Below are 10,521 nucleotides of genomic sequence, written 5' to 3' on the forward strand. Positions count from 1 at the left end.
GACCAATCCAGGACTATACGTCACCAAACTTGTATGATTTCTCCCCAGGAACCATGAGACCAGCATTGGATGGATCAAGGTTCGAGATGAAGCTAGTAATGTTACAAATGATACAAACAACAGGACAGTTCGGAGGACGGCGTGGTGAAGATCCGCACACCCATCTATGAAGCTTCATTGAAATTTGAAACAATTTCGTGTTCCCTAATATTTACCCAGAAGAGGTTCGACTCACGTTATTTCCATTTGCACTATGCGATAAAGCAAGAAAATGGGTTTACTCTCTCGAACCAGGAGAGATAATGTCATGGGAGCAAGTTGTGGAGAAGTTTATGAAGAAATATTTTCCTCCCACAGAAAATGCCAGAAGAAGGAAATAGATCACCAATTTTGAACAAGAAGAAGATGAATCGCTCAGTGACGCATGGGCAAGGTTCAAGAGACTAGTACGCAATTGCCCACACAATGGATTGCTGGATTGCCTCCAAATGGAGATTTTTTCTCATGGACTCAACTCTGCATTGCAGACAGCTGCCAATGCGGCAGCAGCAGAAGATCTGCTAGATAAAACATATGATGAAGCAAAGAATACTCTTGATCGCATCTCGAAAAACCATGAAGATTGGCAAGAAAGCAATCAAAGAACGAAGCCCAGAAAAGGTAATGCGAGAAATGGTGCCATCGCATCATTACAAATCAGATGAATGCGATGATAAACTTAATGCAAGGCATCACAATAAATAATTCAGGAACTCGAAATGGGCAAGTCAATGCGATAGAGCAAACAAGCACCAGTTGTGTCGTATGTGAAGAATCACATTCTTTTGAGGAATGTCCACGAAATCCTCAATTAGTTTACTTTGTCAAAAATAATCCCTTTTCAAACACTTACAATCCAGGGTGGCAAAATCACCCTAATTTTTCTTAAAAGAACAACCAACAGTAAGGCAATCAGCCTGTAGCTCAAAGAGAGGGACCGTCAGGGTTTTTCCATAAAACTAATGGAAAACAGCAAGCTAACAGCTCTCAAACACCATCCCCATCATCCCTGGAAAACTTGTTGAAGGAATACATCGAAAAGAATGAAACAGTCCTTCAAAACCAAGCTACATCCATCTATAATTTGGAAATTCAAATGGGACAAATTACAGAAGAGCTAAAGAACAGACCCCAAGGGACATTGCCTAACTCAACCGAGCTTCCACGCAATCCAGGGAATATAGGGAAAGAACACTTCCAAGCAATCACCCTAAGAAATGGAAAGGCGGCGATAGAAATCAGAAAGAAGCCTCGCAAAACCAAGTCAAAAGAGCAACCTGTGATTGAATCAAAGAAACCTCTATCGCAGACAAAATTAAAGGAGTCCGAAACTAGGGAACCAGAAGATGCGATCACTCTAAGCCTCCACCATGAAACATTGAAAGTACAGCTAACTCCATTTCCTTAAAGATTGAAAAAGAAACAAAACGATGAAGGCTAGTATCAGCGCTTCCTGAAAATATTGAAACAATTGCACAATATTCCATTCATAGAAGCGATAGAGCAGTTGTCGGTGTATGTGAAATTTTTTAAGGACATTTTCTCGAAGAAGAAAAGTACGGGAAGATTCAACCCGGTAGCTTTGACACAAGAATCCAATACTATAATCCCACCAAAGATGCGCGGTCCAGGCGGTTTCACAATACCCTGCTCAATAGTAGGAATCTATATTGGTCAAGCATTATGCGATCTTGGGGCAAGCATAAACTTAATGCCCCTTTCAATCTTCAAAAGATTGAATGTAGGACCGCTAACGCTGATGACTTGTAGAAATACAAGTTATTTATACTGTTTTATTTAGATATTGCGGCCAAAAGAAAGGAAAGTTGCGTCGATTGTATAGAAATTGGCTAAGAAATGCGAGAATTATAAATTGTCGTCAATACACCCACTAACATCATTGTGATGGTAGAAAAGATATTTCAAGTCTGTTTTGCAGGAAATCAAGTCACCGCATGCGTTCATGGCTCAAGATAAAAGAACAACGCATCTACGTCGCATTGCCCCCATTATTCAGAAATGAATAGACGATTAATGCAATGACGGCGCATGCGACAATCGATCAAGAGTTTTATGATCAACGCAACTTCAACCGCATGCGGTAATAAAAAACAACATCACATGCGGGAAAATGATCGAAGATGTAAAGAGCAACGCAAATGCGGAGGATTCTGACGCGTGTACAGCTGATTGTTGTACATTTTGAACGGGATTGATTGCGTAACAGAAGGAATATTCACTCCACCATTTCAGGAACTGCCATAACAATAAAGTGGGGACCATAAGTCAGAGAGTCAAAGTTTAGCCTATAAATAGCTCCGGCCATTCCACTGAAAAAGGATGTTTGAATACAGAGAAAAGTGTATATACTAATCTGAGGGAGAGATTGGTTGAGCGACTAATCAGAGTAGATCCGGGAAGAATTAAGAGACAAGGCCGAGAGGTGAGTCTCCAGGCAAAGAATCCTTTCGATCCCCACCGTTTAAGCTCTGTACGAAGGTCACCTCTACCAGACGAGCAAGCCTGAGAGGGAAGCTCTTCTATTCATCCATTCCACATGCCGACAAGCAAAACCACCGTCTAGATCTGTGTCAAGACATTGACACTCTTCTGTATTTGTTTCTATCTATTTATCATCACTTGTACTCATCTTCTTAATCTCTATCATTCACATCATGTATCAGACGCTTAATTCTATAATTAAATGTTATGATCATTTCCATCTCCATCTTTCTATCTATTTTCGTTCATCCATAATCCTCTATGACGTTTTCTTAATCTCATGGGTAATTAGCAAGAATTAAGCAAGTAATTAATTGGGTTAAAGAAATAGTTATGTTTAGTCAAAACATGCTAGACGGCATCTTCACCTGTGAAAGCAGAAGTGAAGATGTCATTTTGCCTATCGAGAGAGGGTTGGAAGAATGCGTTAACTAAAGCGAGAAGTACTTCCAGAGATGGAAGCAACCTTGCGTTCATCACGTTCATCCTTGTTTCACTATAGAGATATGGGAACGCGGCCGATCACCGTGAGATGTCCGCCAAGGGAAATCGGAACCTTAGTTATATCTTTAATGCAATTAACAACCTTGCGATGTTTGTACTAATTATTCCTTCCCATTTCTGATTCATACATAAAAACTTGCCATCGCATACCACGATCCTTTGTATAAACTTTACAGTCGGTCTCGAACTCAGCATCATGTATATCATGTATCTTGTATCTTGCATCACATTAGCTTAGGTTTATTTTCATCGCAATTTATTTTATTAACTAAATTTTAGTTTAACTGCACAATTTTACTTTACTGTAATTTAATTTCCTATACAAACACACACTTTATTAATTGTAAAAACACCGGTCACATATATCATAAATGTAACACACTAACGACAACAATCTCTGTGTTCAACCTCAGATTACTCTAAGAAACTTGCGTTAGAATTATACTTGGTTTCAGCTCAAGGAAACTTGTGACAACGCATAGCATACTACAAGCATTTCATTAATAACGCATACATCTAGAAGTAGTATCGCATAAAGTGTGCATGAGCAACAACACAGCATAAAATTACATTTTGTGTAACAAGTTTATGGCAACATGAGCTTGTAGCACATCATCATGCATGCACATTACATTCACCAATTTCAATTCATCAAGTTTATGGCGTCGTTATCGAGGATTGGTAACAGTTAGTGTTGAGTACATTTGTGATATTTTGCAGGACAGATCTCTTTGTACTGTCTGTTTATCGCGAAGAGCAAGCTGACGGTTTATGAGTACTGGAGTGATCTAGAAATTCTAAGTTGACCCAGAGATCAGGTGTATTTTTTGTGCAGAAGCACATCAGAACCAGATTAAGAGTCAAAATTTCTAGACCTACGGTTGTGGAGAATGCAAGGTTTGAGAAATGTGAAACACATTCTCCATACCTGGTGTGACTCCCGAAGGAATTAGATTGATCTCTTCCCGTACACACGGCGGGATAAGGCAAGGAGGTGAACAATGTCCTTGATGACATTGTGCAGGCAAGCTTGACTGCTTGCAGGGGATGCTATTGCGGTAACTCGGAAAAACTCTTTCAACTAGCATCCCTATATCTATGTTTAATTGCTTTCCTTACAGCTTTTATTTAATGCTTTCTAAAAGTATGTTATTTACTGTTTATTAGAATTAGCCTTTAATGCTTTCTATATTTACCTTCAGTTTAATTCATTTGTGTATTTCCATGTCATGTTTAATATGCATTAGTAGCGCTGTTCTTAGAATTTCTGTGAATGACTGAATAAAACAATGAACACCGCAACGTCCGTTTGACTTACGTTATTGATGAATTAAAAAGGAAAAATAATAAAGTAAAATTTGGTATGCAACGCAATGATGAGTGTATTTTGTGATAACAAGGTACACTTTACGTCCATTCTACCCAAACGCATTACGTTGAGGGGTGTGTTGCGCTTATATGTATTGTTAGCCCGTCCTTAGTGAAAACGCACTATGTTGAGGTAGTGTTGCGCTGGTAGAAATATCATGTGCCCGTCCTCCAGAAATGCGTTGAGTTAAGGGGTGTGTTGCAATGATACATGCGTTGTTGCCCGTCCTCAGCAAAAATCTATTTGCATTAATGGAAGCATGGTGTTAATTTTTAATCATACACCCGTCTGAATCAAAAACAAAAGATAATTTCATTTATTATTTTCTAGGTAAAGAAGCTGATTCTTTGATTCTTTGTACATTATAAAAAAATTTGTATTGCGTTAATTGTAATTCCTTGTATATTTAGTTAATTTTTAATACAACTAAGTAACAATTCTTTCAAGTACGCAATATCCTCTTCTTTATCATCCTTTGTCATTATCGTGCTCAGATAGATGTGCACAAGGGAGAAATCACAATGAGCATCAACAGAAAGAAGCTCAAGTTCAATATTATCAAGGCAATGAAGTTCCCAGATGAGGAAGGCTTATCAGATTCCGATGATGAACACACTTGCATTGAAAATTGGGAGTCCGAGGAAGAGAATGAAGAAAGAGAGGATGCGGCAGCATCCATAGAGACTTTCCATGCGATAACAGAGATATTGAAGGATGAGAAAATGCAGAATTTGGATGAAGAAAGAAAAGCATAGAAGCCCTCTTTAAAGCAACCACCTACACTTGAACTAAAAATTCTACCAACCCACTTGAAGTACGTATTTCTCGGCTAGAATGAAACCTTACCAGTCATCGTATCCTCTACGTTACCTGAAGAAAAAGAAACTGCACTGCTTAGTGTTCTAAAGAAATATATTAGAGCAATTGGATGGACGCTCGTAGACATCAGAGGTATTAGCCCAACGTATTGTATGCATCGAATACAGCTTGAAGAAAACTAGAAGGGTTCAATAAAACCTCAATGTAGACTGAACCCTGCAATAAAGGAGGCTGTCAAAAAAGAAATCATCAAATGGTTAGATGCCGACATTATCTATCCTATCGCAGATAGCACGTGGGTCAGCCTCATGCAGTGTGTTCCCAAGAAGGGTGGGACGACAGTAGTTCCTAACGCAAACAACAAATTGATCCCCATGAGAACCGTCACGAGTTGGTGAATTTGTATGGACTACAGGAAACTCAATGCAGCGACAAAGGAAGATCATTTCCCCTTGCCTTTCATTAATCAAATGCTTGACCGATTAGTAGGGAATGATTATTTCTGCTTCATTGATGGGTACGCAGGCTATAACCAAATTATGATCGCACCAGAGGATCAAGAAAATACCACGTTCACATGTCCATATGGAATGTTCGCCTTTCGATGCATGCCTTTTGGATTATACAATGCTCCCAGTACGTTTCAAAGGTGTATGATGACGATCTTCTCCAAGTACCTTGAAGACTCAGTCGAAATCTTTATGGATGATTTCTCAGTCTATAGGCAAACATATGAAATCTGCCTGCAAAACCTGGAGAGAATACTGAAAAGATGTGAAGAAACTAATCTGGTGTTGAACTGGGAGAAGTGCCATTTTATGGTCAAAGAAGGAATTGTGCTTGGGCACAAGGTTTCAAAGAATGTGTTAGAGGTGGACAAAACAAAAATTGAAGCAATAGAAAAACTTTCACCTCCAGCGAATGTAAAAGCTTTGAGGAGTTTCCTAGGACATGCGGGGTTTTACAGAAGGTTTGTGAGGGACTTTTCCAAAATCGCTCGACCTTTGAATGTGTTGTTGGAAGCTGATAGACCCTTTGATTTTGATAAATACTACCTCACTGTATTCAAAACACTAAAGGACGCTTTAACTACAGCGCCAATTCTGATCGTTCCCGATTGGGCAAAGCCATTCGAAATGATGTGCGATGCTAGTGGATATGCGATGGGGGTAGTCTTGGCACAAAATGTAAAGACAATGCTACACCCCATCGTATATGCTAGCAAAACATTAAACTCCACGCAGGCGAATTACACCACCACCGAGAAAGAACTTTTAGCGGTAATTTTTGTGATTGAAAAATTCAGACCTTACTTGTTGGGGTCATAAATGATAATCCACACAGACGACTCTGTGATAAGATATTTGATGACCAAAAAATATACAAAGCCTAGACTAATCCGATGGGTTCTCTTACTCCAAGAATTTAATATGGAAATAATCGATCGAAAGGGAACAGAGAACTAGGTCGCTGACCATTTATCGCAATTAGAGAATCCAGAAGTGGATCGCATCCAGTCGGTGGTGAATGCCTCATTTCCTGATGAGCAATTGCTTAAGATTGAAGAACTACCCTAGTATGTAGATATTGTCAACTTCTTGGTCTACAAACAATTCCTTGAAAACTACACACCCCATCAAAAGAAAAGGCTCATTCATGAATGCAAATTTTACTACTGGGACGATCCGAATCTCTATAAAAGAGGACCAAACCAGATATTGAGACTCTATATTCCAGAAACTTCTTTCCATCGCATATTGTTTGAATGTCATGAATCACCCTATGGAGGGCATTTCGGTGGATAGTGTGATACCTGGCAGAAATGCACGTTATTACAGTGCTAAGTTATAAAAAAATGCAAGTTTGCATTGATAAAAATATACAAGATTACGTCCAAAAGCATTAAGTTCACAATATTGTGGCCGCATGCGTCAATCGCACCAAAACAGTTAACTTATGTATTTTTGTGTAAAATATGCGTTGACGCAAGACAAAAAATGCGATCTAAAGAAATCAACGGCCGAGCACATCAAAAGATTGCGTTAACGCAAGGCTATGCGGTCATTTACGCTCACAAATATCTGCTCAAGAAGGTTGCCGCATAGAGCCAGCACAACTTGGTGGGCGCATTCGGGTGAAAAGCGTAATAAATCACAATGGGACAGAAAGCTAATGACAGTCAATTCCAAATTAAGTTGACAAGCCGTTAACGAACTACTATAGCAAGTATACTCAACTTTTTGGTGACAAATATTCAGCACATCAGACAAAGAATTAATGTTATCCCATCACTGCAATCATAAGAGAGAAGAAGCCTTTCACCCTAAAGCTCTATAAATATCAGAGGGCATCTTCAGTGAAGGAGTTCGTTTAGTTAGATAATTTTTCCCTTTAGATAGAAGTAGCTTTGTTCTTATTTTTTCTTTTATTTAGAAGGCGGAAGTGAGGGAAGTGAGATTGTACCGAGAGATCATTCTGATGAACTTGAAGAATACAAGAAGCGTCGAGATCAGAGACAGGGCCAACTCCTGCGGAAGCAAGAACATCTTTTGAGCAGAATAGAGTTAACAATGTAAAAGCCTTGGGAAGCAAGGAATTGCTATCAGGCTCTCTACCCTTATCTTCCATTGTCATTTTGTACTCTAAACTTATCTATAGAAATGGAATTTACATCTTTATATCTGTTTACTCTCTGTACATTACGCATGAGTAGCTAAATCTGTCGAATGGGTTGAGAAGCACTTAGCTAGCATAACTGGGGATCGTCATTCTATGTGATTATCTTGTATTATGTATGCATCATTCATCCATTCGAGATACTCGAGAGGGTAGTCTAGGGATAGAATCTAGGCTTGAAAAAGTCGAGTTAGAATCTAGGCTCGGGAGAGTCAGATTAAAAATGTATAATCAAAAGATAGGAGCTTAGAAATAAGCATTGTTTGCTATTAACTCATCGCATGCATCCTAGAGATAGGTTATGATTGTATGCGGTCACCTTGACTTTGTGTGCATCTTGCATCATCGCATAGGCAAGAAGTAGAGACTTAGAAATAAGCTCTATGGACATTATCGCATTCATTGCATACGTCCTAGAATTAGGAGTTACTGCATTTGCATTGGAAAATGATTTGTTGTCGCATGAGTGTAGCATGATCGCATAGTTTGAACGCATTCTCAGGAAACGCTAGCTAAAAACCTTCTCAACCCGTTCCTCCGCATACTCAGTGTATTTGTCGCATAATCAATCTTTTCTCAAATCCATCACAAACTTTTTATACTGTAAACAACAACCCAACAACTCTTTGATTTATTGGTTACCGCAAAGTCATCTTAAAAATTATTACCGCATATTGTTTTCCTTAGTCCCTGAGTTCGACCCTGGACATACCTGGAAACTCAGTAGAATTTATACTTGGGTTCTACTGAGAAAACTTGTTGCACAACGCATTTTCCATCACCGCAATTCCTTTCATAAATTCACGGCATAAAACAACGCATCACATCGCACAGCAAAAAAAGTTTTGCAATGTGGGTATTACTGGCCCACTCTATTTAAGAACGCACGAGAATACTCCATGAAATGCAATAAGTGCCAATGCACTGGAAGCATTTCAGAAAAAAAAAATGTTATGCCAATGAACATCATATTGGAGGTAGAGCTATTCGACGTCTGGGGAATAGATTTCATGGGACCATTTCCATCGTCAAATAGTCATAAATATATTCTATTGGCTGTCAACTATGTTTCCAAATGGATTGAAGTTGTTTCAAGCGTTGCAAACGATGCGGCAACAGTCTCTAAGTTCTTACAGAAAAACACCTTCACTCGTTTTCGCACCCCACGTGCCATAATAAGTGACGAATTGACCCACTTTGTGAATCGCATTGTTAGTAAATTGTTGATCAAATATAATGTCCACCATAAGATCGCCACTGCATATCACCCTCAAAAATATGAGCAAGCAAAGGTTTCTAACAGAGAAATCAAGTCAATCTTAGAGAAGGTGGTGAACCCATCGCGAAAAGATTGGGCCATGAAATTGGATGATGCCTTGTGGGCATATCGGACTGCTTATAAGACACCCATAGGCATGACACCATATGCATTGGTATTTGGAAAGGATTGTCATCTGTCGTTGGAACTGGAATATAAGGCGATGTGGGCAGTTAAGAAACTTAACTTTGATCTTAAGGCTGTAGGAGAAGAAAGAAAACTTCAGCTACTATTGCTGGACGAGTGTAGATTACAGGTGTATGAGAATTCCAAAATTTACAAAGAACGCACTAAGCAATGACATGATAAGCATCTTTGTAAGAAAAACCTCAAGGCAAGTCAAAGGGTATTACTATTCAACTCTAGGTTGCGTCTCTTTCCTAGAAAACTAAAGTTGTGTTGGTCCGGGCCTTTCATAATCAAGGAAGTATTCCCGCATGGACCGGTGGAATTGACCAAAAAAGATGGGACCAACGCATTTAAAGTGAATGGACAAAGAGTAAAGATGTATCATGGAGGAGATTTCCAACGCGAGAAAACCTCCATTGACTTGGGTAAGCCAGAATAAAGAAGAAATACTCAGTCCCTGCGATGATAAGCGACATACATTCATCTGGGATGAAGTATATCCTTTTGGTTTGAGTTTCCTTTTTGTTTTTCTTTCAAGAATCTATTTTACTTTCTACATATTTACTATTCTTTATGATTGTCAACTCTTTTTTCGGTACTTCTAATCTTTTTTATTTCATCATTTTGATCGCAATAAACGAATGCAACGAAGTAATGAGATGGGCTTAAAACATGCGATCGGTGGATCTTTCAATTTAAAAAAAAAAAAAATTATCAACCCATCGCAATCAAAATATCAGCTCATCACAAAGAAGGATGCGATCACAATGATGCGGGCGAAAAATTAAATTTGGGGGATGTGTCCTTCCTTGCCTCATCTTATTTAAATTTTTGTACTTCTCACTTTCAATTTAAATATTGTTGAATTCTACTATTGCATTCTCTCTCGTTTGGCTCAATTTTGAATTTTTTATTACTTAATTGGTCGCCGCATTCATCCTTTGCCCATTATGACTTCAATGATGAAATATATGCTTCTTTTCTTATCACATGAACTAGGTCAGATAAATTTCAAGACAATCGATTCACAAAACATTTCTAAAATTTAGTGGTCTACCAGCTTTACTTCAAGTTTTTTTTACAAAATTTTATGAGTCCATCGCATGAATTATTTCATCTTCAGCAATAAGGACATTGCTACGTGTGAAATTTAGGGGGAGTGTTA

The 10,521-nt window shown here is 38.6% G+C and overlaps 1 non-coding gene across 1 annotated transcript; it reads right to left on the reverse strand.

The window, feature by feature from the left end:
* Window positions 1–365: 365 nt before the first annotated feature.
* On the reverse strand, window positions 366–472 carry LOC120070461. Its single transcript, XR_005479956.1, has one exon. It is a non-coding gene; the product is annotated as a small nucleolar RNA R71 (small nucleolar RNA).
* Between the last annotated feature and the right edge of the window lie 10,049 nt (window positions 473–10,521).

This window comes from Benincasa hispida, chromosome 1 (genome assembly GCF_009727055.1).
Source record: "Benincasa hispida cultivar B227 chromosome 1, ASM972705v1, whole genome shotgun sequence".
In the NCBI taxonomy this organism is placed as follows: domain Eukaryota; kingdom Viridiplantae; phylum Streptophyta; class Magnoliopsida; order Cucurbitales; family Cucurbitaceae; genus Benincasa; species Benincasa hispida.